This window comes from Rutilus rutilus, assembly GCF_951802725.1.
Source record: "Rutilus rutilus genome assembly, chromosome: 7".
NCBI classification, from domain to species: Eukaryota; Metazoa; Chordata; class Actinopteri; order Cypriniformes; family Leuciscidae; genus Rutilus; species Rutilus rutilus.
The window spans coordinates 32,041,457-32,069,446 of NC_140221.1; the positions used below are offsets into that span (position 1 = coordinate 32,041,457).

Sequence of the window (27,990 nt, forward strand, 5' to 3'; positions counted from 1 at the left end):
TGTTACTCCTCAGAGTCGAAGTAGGTTGGTAAGGCTTTGAGAAAAGACAGACAAGATAGACGCGATTTTAGTGCTGATACAGGAGATTGAAAAACAAATGCATAATGGAATGTTACCGTCATGTAATTGCTGGAAATTGGAATCCAAAATTTGGCTTTGAAAGAAAATCTTTTCATTTTAAAAAGTTTTCATGGATGATATTCCATTCAGTAGCAAGATAACAAGGAATATGATCCATAAAGGCTTTGAATTTATTTGACTAATGGTAAACCTTGTTGGCATTGCTCATGGAAAGCTTTGATCTTCTAATGGACATTTTGTTTCAAAAAGGATTTTGGAAAAAAAATTTTACTCAAAGAATAAACTAAAGCCTCTTACCCCACATCAAGGGTATAGCTTCGGGAAACTGAGAAGCTTTGAAAACTGGTGTAATAGATATGTCCTCCAACACAGGCAGTGATGTATCTGTTGGTAAAGTTTGGTGAGAGAATTGAAAAGCTGAACAATTTTTTTTCCCAGGTTCCCCTTTTTTGTGTTCATGATGGTTGCTTAGCCAAGTACAACATTTACCAACTATGTTTGTGTTACGTTTATGGATTTGACTATTTTGTCCAAATGTATTTGGAAGATACGTATCATCAGTTTGGTAAAGCTCCATGCTTTACCAATTGAGCTATAGGAACATAAATTAGGAACTTTAGTAACAAAAGTAATTAAGTCAGTGATTATTCCTTTAATTTTTTAAGTTAAGTGAGAGAGGGGTGACTGTCGTTCTGGATGTTCTCAGATGAAAATGTGTTAAATTGTCATTCGCCTTGGGAGGGACGTCATAGATTGTGCAAGACTTTGATTTGGCTGGTTTCTCTTGGATCTGTCTCGAAACATGTGTAGGGAAGGGGACAGGTTATTTATTTTTACAAACAGCCATCTGTCGTGGCAGATTGCAAAATGGCTGCCCTCTAAATATGATTTGAATCCAGAGCAGGACACAACCCCAAAGAACAACACACTGGGGCTTAAAAACTTTCCAGAATAACGTATTGGCCTAAATTTAATTGGCATATACATTTTTTTTATCTGTTGTCATATTGTCTAATACGACTCAGTTACAGTAAGCATATGTTTTATGATTGCCAATTTGATACAAGTACATCAACCAGATTATTTTTTCTGAGTGTAATTCCTAATGGTTCCTTTCAGTTCATAGAATGGCTCCCAGGGTTAACCAGGCCATTATTTGTCATGCAGTACAACACCAATTGGTTGATGACCTGAACAGAGAGAGAGAGAGAGAGAGAGAGAGAGAGAGAGAGAGAGAGAGAGAGAGAGAGAGAGAGAGAGAGAGAGAGAGAGAGAGAGAGAGAGAGAGAGAGAGAGAGAGAGAGAGAGAGAGAGAGAGAGAGAGAGAGAGAGAGAGAGAGCATTTACTTTCATAAAGTTCTTAGAGGACAGCTCAATGAGGACAACTTTCATTAAAATTGAATTGCTGAGAATTGAAATGGATACATTTAATTTGGCCCCTACTGCACAATCATTACTAAAATGTCACCAGTGAGATTTTTGCACTGAATTAAAATACATAAGGCAAACCACATTAGCTGTGTAACTCTTATAAGTTATCATGGTGTGAAAATACATCAATGCAATACATCTTCATAAAGATCTAATTAGAAGTAGGCAGTCTAATACACTTTACATTCTTGTATTCCATATGCCCTGAAATGTGCAGCCATTCATTTTCATAAATGGTTGAAATCCAGAGACATGCTTGTATAAGATACTGCATCTTCATGAAATTTACAGGTTTATATGTGGACCTCACAAGTGGAAAAAGAAGGTTTGGATTACAGAGCTGTCAATCAATCACTCTGGTCTAGATATGGACCCACCAGGAAAACGAGCAAACAGATGGCTTGGTGTCTTGAGAATGAAGCTTCCTCACCCACCCCCCACAAACCCCGAAAATAAACCATTGGTAAGATACTATAAGCTCCTTGGATTTGTTTAAACTCCTCATCCAGACTAATGGAGAATTCACCACAATTTACTGCTGGTTCTTAATCTTGTGCATTAACCATTCTGATTGACACATCACTTCTGGTGTGTAAGGATACAAAGCAATCCTTTTCTCATTTTGAAATTGCATTAAGCATATCATAGAGACACAAAAATACAAAAAACAAAGGTATTTGACAAATATTTGGTCCCATATTTGCAGATGGGTTGAGCTCTATTTGTGGGGCAGGCGTCTGATCCTGTGGGCCTAAAGCTGTTGAGGGGACTGGGGACTTATACTCAAGCAGGTGTCCCCACTGTCATCTGTCTCACTTCTCAGGGGAACCACCAGCAGATCAGCAGCAACCTTCTGACAATAGAAGACGAGCAATGATCAACTTTATTCCCATCTAAAAAGGTACGTTTTATTACTATACTATGTGTTTTGTGGGAAACTGTGTTTGATTTGTATTATTGCCCTTAGGATTCAATGCATTCTCCAAAATTTCAGTAAAATAGTGTGTTCAATATACAAGCTTTCTGATAATCCAGAAATTAATTGGTTTTCAACCTCATGAGATCTCTCTGTTTATATCGTTTTCACAACAAAGCAATAAGATGCTTCATCAAATATTTATTTCGTTTTCATTTACCCATTTTCTTGTGAAATTTAACCTGACAGAAAAAAAAATCCCAAAAGCCTATACACACCCATATGAAGTATTGATCTATACCCATCTAAAATTAAGCAGCACTCTGTTTTCATACATTTCAAGTGTTCTTGTTGGATTTGGCCAGGGTTCTGCTCACTTCTCCCCCCTCTTGACCTGGATAATAAGATTAAAAAGCCCTCTGATCAGTAATGCATGCAACATCTCTGAGGGAATATTTTGAAAGCTCTGAATGTATTTAGTGTATAATGCTGACTGTAAATCACAGAAAGACTGACACGCACTCCATGGTGATTACACAGTGCTACTGTGAAGATGTGGGTCAATCTCTGAAGGAATTGCGCATAGTGGGAAGTGAGGATAGATGAGGAAAGAGATGACAGAAGGGAGATGGCTTGAGCTCCCATAAGGATTCCAGGCATGCTCAGGACTGATATTGAATCCTGGTCTTATGCATGTCCTGTAAATAAAAATCTACTGCAAACAAAGAGACTTGCCTCTTAACGCTTTTATCTGGTGTTGGAGGAAGGCAAGAGAGAGCGAAAAACTAAATGATAGGGTAGGGAATCACATTCTTTGGTATTCTGTTTTAACAATGAAGTGGCATTGTTGGCATTTGGTTTTATAGAGAAGGCTTTGCAGTAAAGGTCAGGAAGACTGCACCTAGATGTAGTTTAAAATGAAAACAGAGCACCACAGACATATTAATGACTGCAATGGTGTACTGTAGGTTTAGTGGGAGTCTAAGGCCACATTGAAAATCAAAACTATAAATAATCAATGTTTTAGTATTTAGAGGCATAAAATGAATTTGAGATATTTAAGTTTTTTTTTTTTGTGAACAGTTTTTGTTTGTGTTATTGTTGGTTTTAGTTTATTCAGTTTTATTTTAGTTTTAGTATTTTAGAACTGCCAAAGTTAATGCGCTAACTGGTATGATTTTAACAATTTCACAATTGTATATCTATATAGTAGCATTTTCATGTTTAATGCATTTTTAGTTTTTTACCATGTATCAAAATATATTTTAATTTAGTTTTGCAGTCATTAAAATGTAATTTAGTTAAAAATGTCCCAGTTATTTTTATTTATATATTTTTTAGTTTAGTTTTTGTTAACAAAAATAATACTGTTCTAAGAAATAGTCTCACATACAAAGGAATTCTAATATTCATGTTGATTTTCAATTGTTTTACATTACAAATGTTGTGCTCATCATTAGTTGAAAGGCACTGCTTGATTCTGTACATGTCACATGCACATTTACAGGTGCTGGTTTTCATTGGTTAGATAATCTCACTGCACACTTTATCCATTATAGTGGACTCAGATCCCATGGTGCTGCAGTGCGAGGATGAGCAAAGGCTGTGCCTTTTTCTGAACTAGAATCAGTCTGTCTGGACGTGGGATTAAAGGGTGAGGAGGGACATGAAGCTTTTTAGACAGCTCAAAATCTTTAAGGACTTTGCACGCAAAGATGGACTGGTTGTGATTATCAACCCCTTTATTAGTGGTGTTGTTACTTGTTGAATCAGGCTCAAAGTTGCCTTTACACTGCAGAGTTTGTGTTATGGATAGAGTGTTGCTGTGTGATTCTATGGATACTTGGCTTAAACTATTCTAACAAACCAACAAGTGGAAATTATTTTGTGGCTTCCTTTGTGTTGGATTGATTTCAGATCTCAAAAGCTTACAGGGTACGGTTTGATGTATTTCATTAGGCTTAAAGGCAGCTGTGTTGGAGATACTTAAAACCACAAACCAGAACACACCTACTTTGAAGTTCAGCATAATTCATTGTGCTCACGTTGCTGATTTGTGTATGACATCATGAAGGATGTGGTGATGTTCTGGTCCAGGAGTGGAAAGGCTAGTAGTTTTCCATTCAAATGTGAAGTTCACAAGCTAAATTCTAAATTCAGAGCTGCATGCTTAATCATTATGAGTCACTGCAACCTTAAAGGGTTAGTTCACCCAAAAATGAAACTTCTGTCATTAATTACTCACCCTCATGACGTTCCAAACCCATAAGACGTTCGTTCATCTTCAGAACACAAATGAAGATGTTTAATGAAATCTGAGAGCTTTCTGTTTCTCCATTGACAGCCTACGCAGATTAGATTTACCTCAATCAATATATATATATATATATTTTTTTTTTCTCTCTTGTGAATCCTTTATATTTTTACATATAGACATGGTAATGTATGACAGTGATTTCATTCATGTAGCTCATTTCCTTCTGGCTAAATACATGGTGTTACAACACACCTGGTTTCCCCTAATCAAAAAGACATTAGAATCTTTGAACCTTGGTAAGTTAAATCATATTGGCATGATTTATATGTATTATCTTGTATACCTTGGTAAAGAATAAGTTAGTGCTTGTTTCAGAAATAACAAACCTTCAACAAGATATACTTTCCTATTTGTAAGAGTGCACCCATTTCAGTTACCAATAGAAACGGAAGGCTAGGACATTGCAAATATTGAATAAGCCTCTGAGCTGTCACAAACAATGATCTACATGTGCGAGTGTGTTCTCGTACCGCCTCTGAAAAGTAAACTTTTATATGCGAACCAAGGAAAGCTGTTAATGATGAGTGTTCAAAGAAAAGAGAGTGTGATTTAAAGGCTAACCAGCTTCCTATCTAAGTGCTACCAGATATGATGGAGATTTTGTCCTCCTGTTAGTATTTACCGAGCTTAACGAGAATATATGAGATGAGATGGTGGCTAAAATTCACTAAGGAACCCCATGAGCATCATGGCTGTCCAAAGATAACAAGCAAAACAATGTGCTGCGAGAGACAGAGGCACTGCGGATAGTGTCTTGCCAAGAGCGGCTTTCCGAGGTATTTGATTGCAGAATTGCTCCTGAATTACCTTGGCAAGAATACAGGTTACACTCTGTTGACAGGGAGAGGAACTCATGCCAGGAGAGTAGTGGGTATCATTGCAGGCTGTTTGCCCTATCGTTGTGTTAATGGCTTTTCTTCATCTTTTATCATTTCTCTGAGCATGTTGAGCATTTGGTTTATTGTATTTTAAATGAAAGATAATTAGTCTACATTTCTGCACACAATAAACCTCAAGCACAATGAGGAAAATGAAGCTTCTTAAAGGGCCAGTCCACACATAAATAAACAAACTGTCATCATTTATTCACACTCATGTTGTTCCAAATCTGCATAGCAAGGACAATTTATAGTGCCCACATCTGCTCTAAAAAGGACTGAAAAAAACATGATAGTCCATGAGACTCACAAAAAAAAAAAAAATTTTGCTCACAAAAAGCTATCATATGAAACTTTTAGGGTTTTTTCCCCTTTTTGGAACTTGACATCTACTGTTGACTATGAACAATGTATATCATTCTATCTTTTAATGCAAACTGTTTCTTTAATTCTTCCTGCAGCATGTTACCTGATTCACCAGCCCAAATTACCACACATTTATATAAGCCAGAATAACAGGCTTTAAAATTAATTATAGATTATATTTTAACTTGCTAATTATGGATATTGCACCTTTCATCGCCCCCGTGCTTTCCCCCTATCCTGCTTATAAGGTACAGGTTTGCTGTATGAGAAATTACTACCTTGCTTTATACTTCTTTGTCAAGTGATGCATTAAGCAAAAGTTTCAGTGGAAATCATTGAGTGAAGAATGTAATGATAGGTTTTGCTGAACCAGAAAAGACAAGATTGGTGATGCAGACCATGTAGTTTTGTAACCGAGTTGTTGAGACAGAAGACACCTTTTGAAAGTTTTACAAACCACAATATTAAGTGTTTAGAGTTATATTCAGTATTCAGTTGTTTATCATCCCTGTAACTTCTGAGCAGCCTTAATAGCATCCTTTGATTTAAAGGATAGTCCGTTGTATTGTGTTAAATGAATGTTTTGGCTCCATGACTCCTGTTTATAACTGTCCAGACCTCTTCCCTGACTGCCAAAGGCTTCTTTTTGTAAACTAACCCTAATGGGATGGTTCTAGTTGCCAGGATCAAGAATATAATTGCTCTTAAAAGCTGTAAAGTGACAGGAGCCTGTTTGGACAGAGGATTCTTTGTAGAAAAAAGCAAATACGCTTGAGTTTAAATGTTGCACTGCTAAGTGAGCACTTGTCAGGTCTATAGACAGCAGTCCATAGCAGGCATAGTTTACAAAAATAATCAGAGAGGTTATGCTCTCAAGTTAAACTCAAGTTTGCTTGATACGTAAATAATCCCTCGCTAAAAACAAATATGAAAACCTTTTGCGCTTCTCAAATATCTTGACCATTCTCAGGCTGTTTGTTTTGTTTTGTTTCAGTCTCTATGAACAACACTCTTGGCTTCCTTGTAAGATACTGTATGAGACTAAACTTCCACAATGAAATGTCCGTTCTTTGATGACATGCCAATCTTGGCTCCTGAAATGGGGCTAAAAAGGGTTGTGAGCTGAGCTTGCGTGACACATAACGGCCAACTACAGCAACTGAAAACACACAGAATACACACTACCCAGCTGTCCTGCTGCTCCCCACTGGGCTCTGGCACAAACAAAACTCATTTGGCCTTAGCTCCCCCGAATTGAACACAGTGTCCATGGAGAGAGAGCTTCATCTTTCCACAGTCAAGTGCACTTGGCACCCAATTAATGACCAAAGGATGAGGGAAAAAACACCTTCCACTGCACTTTTTGCTGTGGCCGTTTGTTTTGACGAGAGGAAGATTAGCCATCAGAATAGACAGGTAATGCGTCCAACTCCTCTAAGCTCAATAAAATTGTTTTTCTTTCACTAAAATGTGAAGAAATTGAGTTTTTGAGTGATTGAGTGTTATTTACAGCTAGGGTCTCTTGAAGACCTTTTCTTCTCTCTGAGAGAGCGAAACATTCTGCCATAGGATCCAGTGCCAGATGAAGAGTATCAGTGCCAGCTCCTTTTCATTCTTCACAACAACCAGTGGCATTATTTAGTCTGCTGTGTTGCTAAAAACAGGCTCATCGATGCTCAACGACACTCAGCGCTCCAGATCCATGAGACCGTGTTTAAGCATTCTGACATCATACTCTCTCAGACGCTCTTGAGTAGCAGATGACCATTCTGTCACTTCACAAACAAGACAGAAGGAACTTCTGCTGAAGATGAGAACTGTCCATGGGAAACAGGTGAACTCCTGATACTTGCAAGATATTCCAAACGATCATGTGAGACTGTAACTTTAAGCTCAAACTGTGACAGAATAGTGTTCCAGTACATGAGCACTCAGTATTTAAGTATTTTTTTTTTTCAATATAGGCTCATTGGAAATATGTGCTTCTTACTTAAATTGTATTAAAACTTCAAAAAACTTTTACATAACCATACAATTTACAGTGTCCGGCTGAAATGAACACTAGTGGCAGTAAAACACAAAAAACTTTTGTTCCTTTTCACACAAAATATGATTGCGTGGCAGATTATGGTTTAATAAAGATTTATTTTTCCATCGTTCCTTGCACAATACGGCAAAACACTTTTACCATAGTGCATGGTTTACTTTGTAAATGAATAACTAGCTCCATGAAATAGCCACATAAAACTGTTCAAAGAATTGTAGAAGCAAGCTAAAATGGCATAGTTGCTTCATTAAATGTTTTTATCTCACGTTTGCTTTTGCTAACTCTATCGGTTGGTTTAGGGTAGGGTTATTGGTAAGTGGTATGTTATTTTCTAAATGCAATAAAACATAAACCTTTTAGCGCCACACACCAAAAAATTTCCTAACTGGTGCAATACTACAACAACCAACATAATAAAGCATTGCCAGATTCAAGTTAATATTTTTTGGATCAAACTGAATGTGATTTTAGATCCACTCACTATACATTTCACTTTGAAAGTGTCATGAAATATCATGAAACATAATATAATTCCCAATGAGCTGGGGTTTTTTTTTGTGTGTGTGTTTATTATGCTCTGGTTAATATGGATTTATGCTGCCACTTTGCAGCAAATTATGAAAAGGAAATGGTTTCAGGTTTTTGAATGATTTCAAAAGCTACACTTTTGTTCCTAAAGATTGCATATTAGTACCTCATATTGGTACCAAAAGTGTACATTTTAGAACCTTTTTAAGGGGTATCATCCCAGTGACAGCTTTTGTATAATTTTGTCTGAGAGTGTATCAAGATAAAGTTAGTAGTATTTGGCTGGTCATGTGATCTTAAAATGGCTGCCAGCATGAGGCAGCTACTCCATATACAATAAAACAGCTTTTATTAGGCAATATGTGTGACTTGTGAGATAATACATAATTTTTTTCAAAAGTGTTATTAATTTAATTATTTATTTATTTAATGAGGAAAAAAACACGTATCAAGGACCAAATGATGTAGAGCTGTGGTCCGGAGACGTGCAGCAGCTGTTCGGGCATGTTCTTGGCTCTGTGGCTTTAGTGTTTAGTGTCTGTGTTGCCTCATCCAAGGCTTTCTTTCCAATCCACCATTCAGCTGTGCAAAATGGCCAGACACTGGCCTGGTCCGGTAGTAATCAGAGAAGCCTGTCTGCCCTAGAGGACAAATAGGATTTAGCATGGCTTGGATTCTTGCTTTTTTCCCAATGACAAAAAGAGCACAACCTCCTCAGCTTTCCTCTAGAAGACTGAAACAGTGAGGTCATTTTCTGAGTGTCTCCTGAAAAGTTATCCTTCATCTGATGGTTAGACCTGACCAGACATGAAGATTGCAACGGCAGCAAATCAATCATTAAAGTGTTTAGTCCATTGAAAGAAATCCAGAAAGAAAGAAAATGAGAAGGTGGTGACTCATGCCTACTGGATGAGGTAGCTTAGTGTTATGGTCTGGGTAATGGCCTGGACAAATAGCCTTTTCTCCACAGAGATTAGACATGGAAGTCTTGGAAAAGGTGATGCGTCCAGCTGGGTCAGGAGTGTGTCAACATATACTCATATGATCATGCTCCTCAACTACATCAAACAGATTCAGTAAGATAGATCGATAAGATTAAACCAACTCTTTTGTCTAATAATATGGCTCTTTCGCTCTGAAGTTAAAAATAAGTTTCTGCAGAAGCCATATGACAGTTTAAAATTTGTGTATGGATGAGGTGTTAATGAATTGAAATGACAAGAAGTGTCAAATCTACTTATGTGCTTTAAGATACCGTACTATCTTACAGAAAAACCTTCTGGTCAAACTTCTGAGAAAATTGCTTCTAAGAATATCTTAGTGAAAAGTAGCACTTGTGTGTGTACATGTGTGCATCTTAATTAGACAACACTTCAGTGAGTACGTTGGCACACATTTAATCACCCATAGTGTTTTTGAAATAAGTCTTTTGTGCTCACAAAGGCTGCATTTGATCAAAAATATGATAAAACAGTAATATTGTGCAATATCCTGTCCTATAACTGTTTCTGTTTTATTACATTTTAAAATGTATTCCAGTGGTGGTAAAGCTGAATTTTCAGCAGCCATTACTCCAGGCTTCAGTGTCAAATGCTCCTTCAGAAATAATTCTAATATACCGATTTGGTGCTTGATAAACATTTCTTATTATTAGCCATTTTTTTACATTTGTGACCCTGGATGACAAAACCAGTCACAAGTAGCATGGGTATATTTGTGGCAATAGCCAACAATACATCGTATGGGTCAAAATTATAGATTTTTCTTTTATGCCAAAAATCATAAGGATATTAAGTAAAGATCATATTCCATGAAGATATTTTGTAAATTTCCTACCGTAAATATATAAAACATTTATTTTTGTGAGTGAATGCAGCACAATCGCAAACATAAATGGACAACTTTAAAGGCGATTTTCTTAATGTTTCGATTTTTTTGCACCCTCAGATTCCAGATTTTCAAATAATTGTATCTCAGCCAAATATGGTCCTATCCTAACATCAATGCAAAGCTTATTTATTCAGCTTTCAGATGATGTATAAATCTCAATTTAAATTTTTTTACCCATGTGACTGGTTTTGTGGTCCATGCAGGGTCACATTTATATTTGACATTTTGTTCTATAACAGGGGGCATCTTGTGTGTGTGTGTGTGTGTGTGTGTGTGTATATATATATATATATATGCAGGTTCACACACAGGCTTAAAGTGTCTCTGCTGCGCTTTAATCCTTTGGATGAGGATAAATGGAAGAGTGTTTTCTTTTCGCCAACATAAAAATATATATTTTTTTCATTTCTCAAGGTCTAAATGTCAAATGGAAATTAGCTAAATATACAGACAATGGCTTTCTTGTAGGAGGATAGAACAACAACTGGAGTGGATACAAAACAGTATATCATTAAAATAACCCTAAAAATAAAGAAAAAATAGTTTGTTGTCCCCTAATCATCTTAATATGTAAATCTGCACATTGCTATAGTTGCGTGCATGTATGGTGTTCGTGTGCATTCTGGTTTTTGCACAAACACAAGCAATCATACCAGCAGATTAATAGAGCATGGAGATGTGTTTACTGCCACTGCTTTAAGAGCTCCCAGGAGGCAATAATAACTCTGTGTGTCAATAGCAGGGCACATCACAGACGGCCAGTATGGTGCTACCATATGCCAGTCTCAAGAGGAGGGATCGTGATAAAATTGTCTCAACCAGGGCTGTGGAGAGAGGGGGACAGTGGGTAGAGACACTCTCTCAATCATCAATGTAGGTGATAGTGGGTAATGGTAACAAGAGGAGTGGAGGGGTCTTAGGTCATTGTGGTTGGTAATATTTAAAGGAGCTTTTACTAGTATAAATGCTTTCACAATGCAGGTGATTGTTTTTGTGAGGGGGAGATTGAGTGCAGGCATGAATTTATTGCACACAAAAAGACATTGAGCGATCTCTATCTGATCCGTATTGCATGTCATGCTGGGACTGGATGAGCCCATATAGACATCTCAGAATCTCTCATATAGACGTTGTTCTAATTCTCTTAGGGCACGATCAGAGCATTGAGCCAGGGCTGAAACCCTTTATACGTGAGACTGACCGTGAAATGCGGCACTATGTATATCCATGCCTTACCTTTTCTGGTTGAATACAGATGTCTCATTGATGTTTTGTAAAGGGTTGTGATTTTGCAGTGCTAACCGATGGGAGGTCATGCAGACCAGTATAGATGTTCAGTTTAATCCTGCATGGTGGGATTTATTTATCATGGTGGTTGCTGATAATTTGTCAAATTAATGCTAATTATGCTTCTTCATAGTGAACAGTTTTACATATATGTGACCCTGGACCACAAAACCAGTCACATGGCTCAATTTGTATACAATATGTATACATAATCTGAAAGCTGAATAAATAAGCTTTTCATTGATGTATGGTTTGTTAGGATAGGACCATATTTGGTCGAGATACAACTATTTGAAAATATGGAATCAGAAGATGCAAAAAAATCGAAACATTAAGAAAATCGCCTTTAAAGTTGTCCGTTTATGTTTGCGATTGTGCTGCATTCACTCACAAAAATAAATGTTTTATATATTTACGGTAGGAAATTTGCAAAATATCTTCATGGAACTTGATCTTACTTAATATCCTAATGATTTTTGGCATAAAAGAAAAATCGATAATTTTGACCCATACACTGTATTGTTGGCTATTGCCACAAATATACCCGTGCTACTTATGACTGGTTTTGTGATCCAGGGTCACATATGAAATAGCCTTTTTATTTTATACATACATATGCATACATATACACCAAATACATATCAATACACTCCCCTCACCGTTTTCTTCGCTCAAAAATCTCCTTATCAGTTTGCATGGTCATGATACTTCTGCATATTAAATATTACCATTACTCTGCACTTACCTGTATGATTACATACTAATATGTGCTAGTTTTCCGGGATTGTTCTGGAAGTAATAAGACTCTTTCAGCAGTCGCAGAAGAATGTGTACGTGCCGCTGTGTCTTCTTCCTCTCTTTTGCACCTTGAGACTGAAACAGTGTGTTCTTTGTCTTAAACACTGCCTAGTGGCACACACAGTTGAAGTTACGGAAACAAAAACAAGAGGGCCACCATGTCCATTCATCCTTCTGAGATACTCTCCCCGCATTTCAATGCTCACCCCTTTCTCTAATGGACTTTGCAGGCGTCTGCATCCCGGCCCACAATGGAATCGGGGTCTGCTGTGCACGTCAGTCACACATGAATGAACCCTGTAAGTCTAGCCCCTTCAGTCTTCCTTTATGCCACGGAGTGAATATTGAGATAAATGGATGCACCAGTCATTAGATGGGCTGGGTAGGGGGTTAAAATCAGCAGTGAATACAGAGTTCCATTATACAACTCAGCTTGGTGTGTTTTTTATGGGGGGAAAAAGCCCAGACATTGCTACAGGGTTATAAGGAAAATAGTTGAACTTTAAGTTATTCACCTCTGTTAATCTCCTATAAGGATGTTCTGATTGAACTTTTCCTCTGCGTCTTCCTAGACCTTATTTTAAAACGACAGCCGGGAACACGTGCTGACTGACAGGCGGAAAGTGAAATGATGGGAACCGGAGGAGAGAGGGAGAGTAATTTAGGATCCGAGTGGTGTTGAGGTCTAAGACCCGTCTGAGGGGACGGCTGATGACAGCCGAGGTGAGAGCCGAGCTGCCGAGGTGCTCTCTAATGTCAGTCACGCTCTTTCACATGTACATCTTTTCACTTTATCATGGAATCTTTTCCTCTCTGATCTCCTTTTTCTCACTGTCTGAGCCTTCTTTCTCATTTTTGATTCCCGTTTTAATGCCCCTCAGAGATGTTCACTTCCTCGAACTTGCTGTCTCATTGAGAACGAATAATCTACAGATGTTAGATGGTTTCACTGGCTTTAAGAAAAGTGGATTTTGGCTCTGTTTTTTGCTCTGCTTGTAAGACATGAGTGAGCCAAGTACAAATGGTGAGGTTTTGTGAGTTTCCATGTTCATTTCACAACTTGGGTCAAATATATCTGAGTATGCATCTGATATAAGTCAATTCCTTTACCAGTGTAAATTGCAAACATGACGGAGAGTTGCAATTCAAATTTGAATGGAAGTAGAATTAAATGAATTGAACTTCAAAGAAAAATACATGCAACTCATACTCATATAACACATTTTTAAAATAGAATTCAAAACATTACTTGTTTGAAAGGTTTGAAAAAAAGTGTTCCCTTATTTTGTAGATTTATAGGCCATAGATTAATTTTCTCCGTAGGGAAATCTATTTTGAATAATAACTTTTTTTAAACAGACCTATTGTGAGCTACGACGTTGTTAATTCCATAAAGCGTTATGAATAACATAGAGCCAGTTTTCCTACTCTCTCAAACTACTTAAATATTTGCATATTTTACATAAAATATATTGTTTCTATATATATATATATATATATATATATATAAATAAACATTTTTAAATTCATAGTTTTTTTGTCATTCATAATGCTTCATGGGACTGTAGTTCTTTCCCTCATTAAAGAAGTAAAGTCAGATTTCTTTAATACTTCTTAATGCTTCAAGTTTGTAATGTTGTGATTCATCTAATTGCATGTTGGTTTGGTTCATGGCTTGTAACGCTTAAATTAAGTTTTTTTTTTTTTAATCTCTATGGGAAAAATGAATGGGGGAAAAAAATGCAGAAACCAAGGCTGCTGCAAAAGTAGGCGAGCACAGATCCACTCTATTCAGTCAATTAATTTTCCTCTCATTTCAATTCAAATTCCACTTCCTGTGGAATGAAAGGGAGCAAATTCTTCAATTCTACCTTTTGCACAACCCTGGTATATTTACACAGTTCTTTATGAAAGATACTCGTGTTGTTTTATGCATCACTTGCACTCACCGATCGCTGCATATCTTTGAATGTTTGAGCTGGCAGTCAGTCAATGAGGACTGCTGATTTAACCCATGTGTGAATAGCTCAGACTCATTTGATGAGTTTTTTGAGTGAAGCGTCTTCAGTCACTTGCATCTCTCTAGTGTTTCCTCCTACCGTAGGTTGTGGAGCTCCGTGGGAATATGGCAGTGTGGCAGAATGGAGAAAACTCAATCATTAAACTACTGTATGTCTTATGGTTTCTGGCCACCACTATGTCTCCATCTTCACTAACCAAACCTCAGCTTTGAAGTTAGGCATTAAATTACTGGAGTTTTAAGGGCTTGTTGTTTTAAGGACAGAGATTTTGCTCTGTGTCAGCTTGTTGCTATGAAACGCTGTGGAGAACATCTCTGTGGGTTTATGTGATTACTCAGAGATCCATCAACTTAAGGATTCAGACTCACCTGGGTGCATTGTTATGACTGTGCTTATAGAATGATAGATTGACTGAAAGACTGTTTGGTCCAATTGTAATTTTGTAGCTCTCCGAATGCACAACAAAGGTCATGGCCTCCAGCAAATGTGCATCTCCAATTACACCTAATAGCACTTTTTGAGCTCCACAGTCCATGTGTATCTTTAATCTCTGTGCTACACATTAAACCCCTTTTTGTACTGCAAAATCTTCCATGAAACAAAATATCAATCTATTTCACATTGAAATATACTGTATGTTCGTGAAAAAGGATGATGTTGTTATGGTGGAGTAGATCTGTCATGGTTTGTAGATCTAGAGCTGAACTGGTTGCCCCCGAATAATCAAAAAACAAAAGTAATATGTTGTCATGGTAACTATGGTAGGTAATATGTCTCTCTGTGATTGCTTTGGAAATACATAAGAATTTTCCTCAGAAAACCAGGTGGTATTTTCTCAATAAATTTTCATTAACAATTTGCCTGGAGGGGTATCAAATTTAATTATGCACACAGGAAGTAGATTTTAACATTATATTATATACAGTAGGAAAAATGAACCACACATTACACACATTTGCTTTGTGTTGTATCACACTGGGATATAGAATGGAACATTTGAGAATAGTTATTTCTTGGTCAAAACATGCTCATTACTGATTTTTTTCTTTCTGTATATAAGGCCAGAAAGCATTTCATGAACATGAATTCATCTACATATAAAAGGTTTTTTTTTTTTTTTTTTTTTTTTTGAAAAAGGAAAACTCAGCTGGAAACTTAACTTGTACATTATATTCAGTCAATAAATTAAAAGCAAAACCATACAGCAGTTTCTCTCTATATATTGCATTTTGTTGGTGTTTTACAAGTTAAGTGTCTCTAACAGAGCACATCAGATAAATGACAGTCATCATAATACAGAAAAGATGTTTGCGCATGTGACTAAACAACTCAGACTGCTTAAACCTGCAGTTTAACGGATGATATCATGCACCATAAACATATCAATGAGAAATATGTGGCAGATCTCCCCCGCCTCCCCCGTTTGGCCAGCAGTTTTTCTTTGTTTCTAACATGCAGGGCTTGAAATTTGGCATGTGAACTTCTAGAGGCCACAGGAGGTGGCTATATATTAACTTTCAGTTGTCAAGTTTATGGTGACAATGGTGTGACCTTTCGCCAACTACTGCATATCTATAAGGGAGGGGCTTAGCGGGCATTAGAGACCATGTATCCAATGATTCATAGAGAAATGCAGTCTTTGAAAAATGAGATTCAATGATACTGATCTGCTTTGTTCAGCAAGGGAGACTGAAATTGCTTTAGAGGTGAACAATGTTATATAACCCATATATATTTTTTTTTTTACATGAAGACAGCATTATAGCAGAACTCAAGAAAACAAAGAACCTGTTCTCCTTGAGAAAACACTCTAAAATAAAATTATTTAAATATATGTTGTTTTTAATATGTTAATACCTGGCGAGGGGAGCAGGAAAGGGATTTGATTCTTGGCCCAGATTTGTCAAAGTTCCTGTCTGTGCATTTGAATACATAGTGGAAGTGTTGGAGCTTAAAAAAAAAAGAAAAAAAAGGAAATTGCCTCGGCTCGCCATTATTGAACAGAAGTCAGGGTTGTAATTATAGACTGAATCTCTGAACAATAAATTTACCAACATTACCTGTTCCACAAACATAGAAAGATGAAAAAATTCCAGACGCATGTCGATATAACAAAACCGCATGTTCAAGACAAATGCATGAAACTTATACTTACACTTGTGTATGATTAAATAAAATAGAAAAAGGGAACAATTTGTTACTTATTATCTAGTACATTTGTGAGAAAACTGTGGCAGATGTGGCCGTTATTAAGTAGAGATATACTTGCAATATGTCCTAACCTGCAATATATATAGAAATGTAATGAATTCATTACATCTCATTTAAGACGTCTCTTTAAGTGTGTGGCATTAAAGCTTTTGATAGATGAAGTGCTGGTACTTTGTGTTCTTGTGGTTCCATTTGTTTTTTCCCTGGATAAATGTTGAACATGATCTGTGCTTTAAAAGAACTAGCAAATCTGCACTGAATGTATTAAATTCAAAACATGCTTTCATTATGGTTTTTAAAGGCCAAATGTTAGGTATGAAAATAAGGAATAAACCTAGTTCCACTCTGGGAGGTTGCGGGGCCTCTTAGAAATCTGAACTGGTAGTTTATTGTAAGGAACACTAGAAGGATTCCAACCACCCGCTCCCCAGGAGAAATCATTTAATCATTTAACGTGGTGAAGGGAAAAAAGTTATTCACTGCAGATTTCTGTTAAGGACTTAACAGACTTTTGTAAAAACGAGAGAGCCATGCAAACGTGTATGTAGTGCGGATTTCACCATGTTATTTTAGAACACCTGGGTCCCCTGAGAGCCCATGGAGATTTGTGGAGCGTTGCTGTTGGAATTTTTTCAAGCTGTAATTGCACTTGCTTTGTCCTTGGGGAGAACTTAAACACAAACAATAAGTGTAATTGGCGCCTGAAGGTGACCTGAGATGTTTTTCTGTTCAGAGAAACTAAAGGAAACGATAAAAACGATAGTCTTTTTGGGCAAAATGGTGTGGACAGCTGAAGGGACAATATATGTGAGGCATCTGGACTTACCCAAGCATATCTTTATATTTTCTTGTGGCAGCAAATATGGTTTTGATGACAGTCCACAAAATGTGACAGTTTTAAAGTATTTAGATGCACTTTAACACCTGGGAGGAATTATTCTCAGTTCTGGGCACAACATTTTTAAAGGGATAGTTCACCCAAATATTAAAATCATTTACTCAACCTCAGGTTGGTCTAAACTGTATGACTTTTTTTCTTTTGTGGAACAGAAAAGGTGACAATGTAAATATTACGCATGGTGACTGGAGCTTTACAAGCTTAAAAAAGGGAAGAAAAAGCTAAATCTATCATAAAATATAAAAGTGGTCTATAAGACCACTGCTATTTAACTGCTGTATTACAGGTCTTCTGTAGCCCTAGATGTGAAACCAAATTTTGATCAGTGTATCAGATCAGAGTAAGTGGAACTTGAGAACTGGATCACTTTGATTTGTGAACAAATCATTAATTGAATGATTTGTTAATGAATCCAACATCACTAACATTCTCAATGAACCTCATGAACCCGCCGACGAAGAGAATAATGAAGCTTTCAGTGAATAATGACTAACATCTATTGTATTGATTCAGAAAACCTGTAACAGCGCACACTATAGACCACTTTCATTATACTTTTATGGTGTGTTTTTAAGGCGTTTTTGAGCTTTGAACGAATGAAAGCAAAACAAGTATTTTTCAGCTTCTTTTAAGCATTATATGTCAAACATGGATGCCTGGAAGATCAAGGCAATTTCTTAGAAACATCCATATTGGCATTTAAAAAGTCATTTACATTTACATTTAAAGTCAAACTTGAAGTATCTTTAAAATGTCATGTGCTCAAAAATCACATTACATTAGACCTCTTCTGGCACTGATCTAAATGCACAAGCTTTTCATGGAACCTGTCTCAGCCCACAATCCTTTAAAAATCACAGCTTTATCTGTTACTTTCAGATCTCGACATGCCAAATTTAAGTTGTTTGTTCAAAGCCTCAAAGAAATGAGCTTTCACACTTGATCCCTGGTTTATTATGGCTTGTGGACACTGTTCACAATGCGCTCACCAGCGTCTTTATGTTTGCTGCTGTGAGTGTCAAAAAGAGCTCAGCTGATGGTCAAAAAGAGCTTGGGTGAGGTGTCTAAGGTCCAACACAGGGTGAGAGGCCACGCATCAGGTCTCCTATCGTACTCGCCCTGCCAGCTCAATGACCTGTGAACACAGAGCCGTCTGCTGGGACTGGTCAGGCGGAGTTATTTTTTGTTATTAAACTACTGAAGTAGAACAAATGTAAAAAAAAAAATAGATAGATAGATAGAATAGATAGAATAGATAGATAGATAGATAGATAGATAGATAGATAGATAGATAGATAGATAGATAGATAGATAGATAGATCTATCTGTCTTCACATTCCTCTCTGAATAGACGAAGACATGGCAGCTAATTTTCTTTCTTCATCACAGCTAAAGCTGAAAGGTGCATAAAATGTTCTAACTCTCATATAATGTTATAATGTTTAGTGTGTACTTTTAGCAGATTGTGTCTGTCTGAGTGAAACGTAGTTTGGTTAATCTTTGTTACCCAATATTCAAAGCATCTTTTTGATATAGGGGATTGTTCAAACCAAAATTAAAAGTCTGTCATTATTTACTCATCCTCACGTTGTTCCAAACCTGCATTGTTCTGTGGAACACAAAAAGAGATATTTTGGAAATTGCCCATTCAATGAAAGTCAGTGGGGTCCAGTATTGTTTTGGACCCCATTCACTTTCATTACAAAACATTCTTTAAAATGTTTTACAGAAGAAAGAAAGTCATACAGGTTCGGAACGACGTGAAAGTAAATGATGACAGAATTTTCATTTCTTTAATGATGTTCCTTATAAATGATAATAAATGATGGTCCCAGTTAATTGTTATATTGGTAGTTTCCCTGTTGACTAATTGAATAGCTGAATGTCTGAACTGTTCTTCTTTAAACCATTATATCATTGTCTTTCGTGTAATTAATGCAGTCAGAGGTTAATGTTGAACACATTTCAATAGTCAAACATAAGCGGGTCTCAGGAACATTTGTATGCTGTACTATGTGCTGCATATGCACAAATGTAAGTGCATGGATGTGTAAGATGTGCGAGTGAGTGAGAGGGAGGACGAGAGCTTGTTCAGAGGAGTTGACAGAAGCGGCTGACGTGCTGAGGCGTGACTTGTCCTCTATTTAGCACACTGCTGGATTACTAACACAAGGGATGTTGATATGCGTATGACAGAAAGTGGTGGTGAGAAGTAGAGTGAAAAAGAGAGCAGGAGTGAAGGACAGGGTGTATTTGAAGGCAGACATTGTGTGGAGGTGGGATGTAGTTGCTTTGCCACGGAATGATATTTCAGAGGTCTTGTGAGAAAAAAATGTCAGGCTATCACAGTGAGAATGTGACATTTTAAAGTCAGTCTAGTGCATACCTTACTGAGAAGAACATATTTGTAAGCAATATTTCATTCTAGCTCTTCCAAAACCTAGAGAGCTACCTCACTGCCTACTACCTGACTTTTGCATTTTGGGATTGCCTTCTCTGCTAAGGATATGGAGAAATGTAAATGCTTTGTCTCGTGCTCAGTTAAGTACGCAAACATTTCAAAGTATCCTCCTTTGGCCAAGAGTGCGGAAAAACACGTTTGGCTCATGCGCCAAATCTATGAAAAATAAATAAATAAATTCCAGCACTCAAGTCACTTTTCACATGCGATGTTGTACGTGCGCTGTCCGCGCGGAAACAAAAATCGGGCCGCATGCGGACTGTGTGCTTTGGGCTTTATACATACAATATTTTTATACTATTATTATTGTTATTATTTCTATTATATTTACATTATATACCTATATATTTTCAAATATATTTTAAAATCTAAAAAACTGACAATATATTACTAATATAATCTTTTAAATATATTTTCATAAATCTACATTTCCTTAAATATCTTTTCAATTTTTTATAATAATAATTATTATTATTTATATTATATTTATATACATTTAAAGTATATTTATATTAATATATTTATATTACTTTATTTTTATTTTTTTTTATAGTAAAACAAAATCAGCCTCATCAGCATTAAGGCAGAAGGAGGTTGGGTGAGACAGGTGCAGAAAGACAGATACAAATGAGGTGTGACTGCACACACACATGCTGAGGCTGACTGTATGTAAACCTGAGTTGACTGTGCAGTGCTGACAGAAAGACAGACTGAACTGAGATCTGCTTCTCTCTCTCTCTCTCTCTCTCTCTCTCTCTCTCTCTCTCTCATAATGGGTATTGTACTGTATATAGTTTGGTAGAATGGAGCTGGTCTATGATCAGCATCAGTAAGGCACCTTCCATCAGGAGCATTCCCAGCAGCTCTCCATAGAGATGGCTGCCATAACCTCAACTCAGCTCATCTGCCCTGTAAAATGCCCTTATCCTGCTCTTTGTTCCTTCTCCGCCCTCTCATTCATTTAAGCAGAGATGCATGGCAGAAAGGAGACAAAGAGCCAGTGAGAGTGAAGACGATCCACAGTTCAGACAGATCACAAAGCCTGAGTCTATCCAGGAAATCTCTTGTCATGCTTCCCATGCAAAAGCCCCGCACCCTCTCCCAATCCATTCAGCGGCTGCTATCCTCGCTATCCCATACAGAAAATGTTCACAAATATAATAAATAAATATATTACTATACATAGATTTTAAAATATATTTACGTAAATGCATTTTTCATACGTTTTTGTTAATTTAGTTAATATTTAGTTGAGTTAACATTTCCTCATTTATTTTTGTCCATTCGTGAAAAAAATATTTTATTTGATGTTTTTATAATTATAATTAAACCAAAATGCATTTTAAGATTAAAGATTTATTTGTGTGCCCCTTGATGAAGATTTTGTAATATATTTTGGCATTTTATGGTTTCAATTAAAAATATTTTCAAATTTTCAAATTTAAAAGATATTTCCTTAACCCATGCTCTTATATGCAAGTTGATGTCAGTTGTAGACTCTGTTTCAGACAGTTATCAACTACAGACGAAAGAGTTTCCTAAACTACAGGATTTGTGAAGTGTGTAGTCGTGCTTGTGAAAAGACAACTTTGTAAAGCTTTGCTAGGTGTACCAAAGCTTAGTCTTGTCTGTGGCGTGCAGTCACCATGTGTTATTGCGCTCCTAACTTGGAGAACCAGAGACATAAACCTCTAGGACATCTTAATCTCTGCAGAAATACACCCTGACACACAGTTTTGTGCCTCTACCTGCTTCGTATGAATAAATCATCCGTCCAAACTGGCGGTCTGTCTCTCTACTCAGCGCTGGAAGCGGCGCTTCATTCCCAGCACTGCCGGAGATATGGCTTTATACTCTGCGGGCCCGGATATACCCTCATATTGAGCTCAATATTTCCTGAGTCGATAGGGCGAAGAGAAAGACTGCACATTTGTGATAAAAGTGCCACAACATGCCTTAACTGATGTATTACCCTATTTATTTTGTGAAGGGAAGGAGAGGCAGGGGACACTGGATAAGAGTGTTGTCTTTTGTCACAACTGGTGAAAGTCAAAGGACGTAAACACTTTTTCCTCAGAGTTGTACGTGATGGTGGGTTGGGGATCACATGTTATCTGTGGGACATTGTACAATGTCATCAGAGCTGTTTGTGTAAAGGCAGATGGAGGAGGACAGAGGGAGGGATGGGGTGTCTTGAAAGAAAAGAAGGGGAGATGACGAGAGGAGTGAAATATCAGACATTCAGGGAGAGTTGGACATCAATCACCAAAGCCTGTCAGAGAAGAGGTCCGAATCGGATTCATTATGTTTTAAAGTGTCCCTCCGCTATCTTGTGTCTTGTAAAATTGTAGTGCATGACACAAAAGGCGTTTAAAGAACATTTTTAATGAAGTACCGTATAGCAAGTAAGGGTGTAGAAAGTCTGAAAATCACATTGTAAACCTTATCAGCCTTTCTCATGAATATTAATTTGGTGACAGTCCTAACTGATTTCCTGAAAGGTCGGTAAGTGGGCATTAGTCGTAGTTTTACTCTTAGAATGTGATTCTTTTCCCATAAAACATAGGAGAGAAATATAACGTTACATTGGTTTCTACATTGTTGCATTATTGTTGATAATTGCATACTCTGAAGGTATGTATGATATGCCATCGTTGATTCATCTGTTGCTCTGGCAGTCCACTATAAACATGTAGCCATTTCAGCCCTGGACACTTTCAGTATAATTTTATTGAATACTAGGTAAAATAATAGTAAAAATAAAACACTTTCTGTCCCTCAACCGATTAAATTGAACTCTCCTGCATTAAATACATCTGGCATACCAATCCATCTCGGTGGTCTTCTAATCTATTTATAGGATCCCTTAAATAAGAACTACACACTGCTGGTATGTGCAGTGTCATTATATTTTTTTAAGCAACAGTCAAAAGCAGTTGATAGGAATAAAAGGTTTTTGCATGTTCTGCAGATTTCCACAGAATAGGAATGACTGTCATTTAAAGTTCCACATCTTGCGTGTTGTTAAATAGTTTGTCCAAATTGATCATGTTTTCAGCTGCCGATAAGAGTACTCCATTCTGTTTAACACATTTGCCGTTTACATTCATTCCTCAGATTTATTTTTTCCACAAAATCAGACAACAAATACAAAAATGTCAGCAGGTTCTTTCTAGACCTGGATATAAGCAGGCGAGTTCTCGATAATAGTGAGTCTTCCTTGATTTAATTCTATTGAGACAGTCATAATTAATTATTTGTGAAAATGTATGTATGAATATAAACATTAAACCTGCATCATTCAGAATTGCTAACGAGCCTGCAAATGTAGCTGATATTTGCATAAATGTTAATGATGTATGAGTGTTTGTGCTGCCTGTGCATCTCAGGAGCTATGGGAAGCAAGCATCTCTTATTCACTCTATAGTCTATAGAATCCTTTTTGAGCACTGATACCTCCGTCAACCCCCAACCCACTGCTTTCACTGGACTCACAATGTCATTGGTTGCTCTGAAGGATACCATTTATTTGTTTTTCTATAATTTGTTCAGAGCTGTTGGTGTTAAAAGAATGTGTAGGCATTTCTATTGCCCTGCTGGATAAAAAAACACCATGTCTTTGTAAAAACATACCGAACTGAGGAAGAATGAAAGATGCAGATTCTGCTTGCTAAATTACCCTGAATGAGTAAATGTTCTTTAGAGCTGCACCCCCCCTTCCCCCTACATAGATTATGTAGTATAGTGTCATTTTATGTGGTATATGTAGTGCAGTTTCTCAGAGAGCATGTTGATCTTTCATTTTTATGGATCTTCACATACGTCTGATGCTCATCTACTATTAGCTAACAAAAGCAGAAGCAAAGTCTGACACAATTTCGGTGGCTCCAGAGATCTGAACCCCTCAGAGGTTGTCGGGTCACTGGGGTCATCTGCTTGTCTTTGTCCTCAGAAATTTACAGGCTCTTTATGTACGTGCACAGCAATGCTGACCTGTGTGTGGTCCTAAACATCACTCTCACTGACTACATCACCAAATCACATGTGTTTGCAACAATTCTTTCATCCCCTCTCTTGTTTTGGTCTCTATATTAAGTAAAAAGCTACCCTTGAGGGCCATAATGGCTGTTTTTCATTTCCCAAAGCCTAATGACCATAATTCACCACATCTCCTATACTGGATTAATGCATAAATGTGGAGGGCAGAAAATAGCCTTTCACCTCTTCCTGTGCTGCTCTTTATTCATGCCAATCCCTATCTTTGCTTTATAAATTATGAATCAAGCCCAATTATGCCCACAAGCCCATTTCACTGATGGCCAGTTTCTCCTTCCACTTAATCTATGCTTTTTACACTCACACAGGCCATTAGTGTTTTAATTTCCCGTCCCTGGTGGCAAAGCTGGGGTTGCAACACTCCAAAAGTTACTTCCACAAGCTGTCCAAATGACCTTCCCTGAGTTAACCCATCCTACACGGCCTCCCTCCTGCATAATAGATAACGCGAAGACTTGGGAGGAGACACAAGCCAATACTACCTGTGAATTCATTTTTAATGAGGTAAACAGGTCTGTCCGGGTCATGAGGGTGACTGTGAGTTGTGAGTCCTGTCTCATCATCGCTCCCTTCTCCTCTGACACTTTACCCAGCCGCAGGCAGGGCTTCTCTGCTCATAATTAGATCTCACTTGCGCTGATAGAAAGTGCCCTGCTAGCCGTCAAGCCCTCGCTCTTTCTTCGAATAGACTGCCACCAATTACGTGGGTAAATGAACTGAATGCGAGCTGTGCCCTCAGCAACCTTTTCTTTAATTTGTAGAGCCAGTACCTTTGGGTAGATTCAGTTATAGCCAGCAAATGTAGAGTAATGTGAAAAAATATGTACTGAGACATTGTAAGAAAAAAATTAATGTTTAAATTACATGTATAGTGCCCCTTTGCTTTGTGGTTGAATATCTTTTATAAGATATTAGGAACAGGACAGTATTGGGGAGCTACATTTTTCTGTAGTTTGGCTATAGTTTTTTTGCTTTTAAAATAATCTTGTTTTATTCCAGTAACAAGCTTCTTTTTCCAAACAATCTTGTTTTATTCCAGTAACAAGTTTCTTTTTCCAACAAGTAGCAATGTAACGAGAACAAATGATACATTGTTTTTTTACTGTTTTTGAATTGGTTATATTAAATGTTTGATGCTGTTCGTTCGTTCATTTATAAACACTTTTTTGGTGTGTTTTTTTCAAACGGCTTTGGTCAGGTTGTAATACATTATATAATCAGATATATATTTACACTGCAATATATTGTGTATATATATTTCAGGGTTCTCAAGTTTTATCAAAAGCTTGGAGTGAGATCACATGCGGTTAGGGGAGGAGCCCTAATGGAGCCCCGCCCTCGCCCGTCCCCGCCCCCTAATTTTACCCATTGTTCATAATTAACCAGCACAAATTGAAATTATAACAATTGGTAAATCTGAAAAATGACAGAGCAATTCATCACATAAAATATACTCTTTAATGTTATATTTCAAAATAACAAATATACAAAAATTACAAAAATATAACAAATTGTTCCAAACAGTTCGGAAAAACAAATCTTTTTGCATTTTGAATGTGTCTAGTCGAAATGGTACAATGATTTATTGTGTGGTGGGAGATTGTGAACAAATGACATATTAGAGTATTAAGGTGTATGTGTGTGTGTGTGTGTGTGTGTGTGTGTGTGTGTGTGTGTGTGTGTGTGTGTGTGTGTGAGAGTACACAGAGTACACACTCCAGCTTATGAAATGTGTTTTGTGTTGTAAGTGTTTGTTGCACATTTTGATTCAGGATATAAAATATTACCCAGAGCACTCTGCTTTAATACATGTAGTGCTAGCCTTAATGTAACTAGAAAGACACTTAATACAGTATAATATATAATTTAAAATAAAATGAAGAAATACATCTTCATTCCTTCCCATACCCACTAACATTTCCCTTAGTTTCAGATAACGTAAGCTAGCCAAACTGAGCCAAAGCTTCTGGCCTGGTTGCAAAGTAGTTGTAGAGTTTTTGACTGCATCAATAATAATGTATACGATGGGCTATATATTAAATGTTCTAGCCTAAAAATGTCAGACGAGCTTTCTTTCAACTTACCTTCTCCATCACGACGTGTGTTCGAGCAATGTTGTTGGTTACCTAGTAACGAACGTACGGTGGCCGAGAATGTTCCGTCAACTTCCGTGTGTTTGCGCATCTATGTTGCCTAGTAACGAACGCAATCTGGCCGAGATACGTGCTGGCGGCAGGAAACTTCACTTTGTGTGCCTGCGCCTCGTATACGTTATATATATAAAGCTTGCAGGACAACTTGGTTGGCATTGCCTTTTCAGCGTGAGAAATACACGGTGTGGCGTGTGAGCGTGTGAACTGGTTGAATTGCGTGTGTCTCACGGCCAATGCGTGAGACTTGAGAACCCTGATATATTATATATTATATATTAAAGGTGCTTTAAGCGATGTCATGCATTTTTTAGGCTGAAACATTTTTTGTCATATACAGCAAACATCTCCTCACTATCTGCTAGCTGCCTGTCCCTTGAACACACTGTAAAAAAACTTGGTCTCTGTAGACAGCCCAGGCTTCACAAATGGCAACAAAAACAAACTGGGCCAACCTGCACCACGAAACATAACAAATAGTGTTCCAGCCAATAACCGACAAGAATGATTTGGGGGTGGGGTTTGGGGGGTTAGTGCGGGTGCACATGAAGGGGGGTGTGGGGAGTGGAGGAGAGAGAAGCATGACGAGGGAAGTTAGCTAGAGGAGAGATGTCCTAGACAACGACAACAACTAACGTTACAATTATATTCTCTTGAATTTTGATATGGCCGACAACACGACCAAAGAGACGACGTTGCAATGAACAAATAGCAAAGAAGAGGGAAAAGGAGAAGGAACGCGCGAAGTCCCGAATTTACATTGGAAAAGCCTCCGACTCGTTCATGACTGTTTCAGGAAGCATGGAAGGAAGGGGGAGGGGACGGGATGAGGAGGAGGGAGGGTCGAGCTAGCCTCCGTTTTGTTTGACAATACTTCGAACGTCAACAATAAGTGACGTCACCCAACATTCTTAATGCACTTTGACTTGTTTTCAGTGTAAAATATAAAATATCACAAAATTCTTAAAACAAGATAGATTTACTAAGCACCATTGCATACATTTTTTTGATATTTAAATGGGAAAGTTGGACAAAATGACTCTCTTTTTTGCAGCTTAAAGACCTATTATTCCTTTATAGCTTCAATTTATTTATCTTTTTTGTAATTTGCTCATTTTGTAGTGTAGCCAACTACGTTTTTATATGAACACGCTGTTCCTGCTGTTTCAGTGAGCTGCATGCAGGTATAGCTTGACAGTAGTTAAACCACTTTAAATATCTTGTAACTATAGCAAGTAGATTCCTAACATCCAGACTCAAGTATTTGAATGGCTAGACTATTTTCCTCTCTGACTCTAAATGTTCCTCTTTGTAAACACTATTATGAATCTAAACGTTCACAAATAAAGCTCGCTTCCTGTAGCTTGTGTCTGGTTGTGGCTAGAAGAAATTGGCTGATGGGGAATGAAGCGCACACTGCTGTCATCTGGGAAATCAGCTGGTGAATGCATAGATGTCAACAGCACGGGGACGCCTGACGAACTCGGAATGCTCCCGCTCCCACTGCTATTCCCTGTGAAGCGCTGTGATTCGGTGAAGGAAAAAGTGTGAGAGAAAGGTGAGAGTATGAACAGATGGAGAAGGGTGATATGTGTTCTCAGGAAGATAGAGACCCTGAGAAAGAGACATGAACAAACACACACACACACACACA

General features: G+C 37.4%; 1 protein-coding gene across 1 annotated transcript in view; it reads left to right on the forward strand.

Annotated features, from left to right (window-relative positions):
* Positions 1 to 1,803: 1,803 nt before the first annotated feature.
* Positions 1,804 to 27,990, forward strand: part of tncb (tenascin Cb) — a 59,988-nt gene continuing 33,801 nt past the window's right edge. Inside the window, exons 1-2 of the mRNA XM_084412925.1 lie at positions 1,804 to 1,975; positions 2,219 to 2,413. The gene's annotated coding sequence lies outside the window, so the exon portion shown is untranslated. The remainder of the gene's footprint in view (positions 1,976 to 2,218; positions 2,414 to 27,990) is intronic.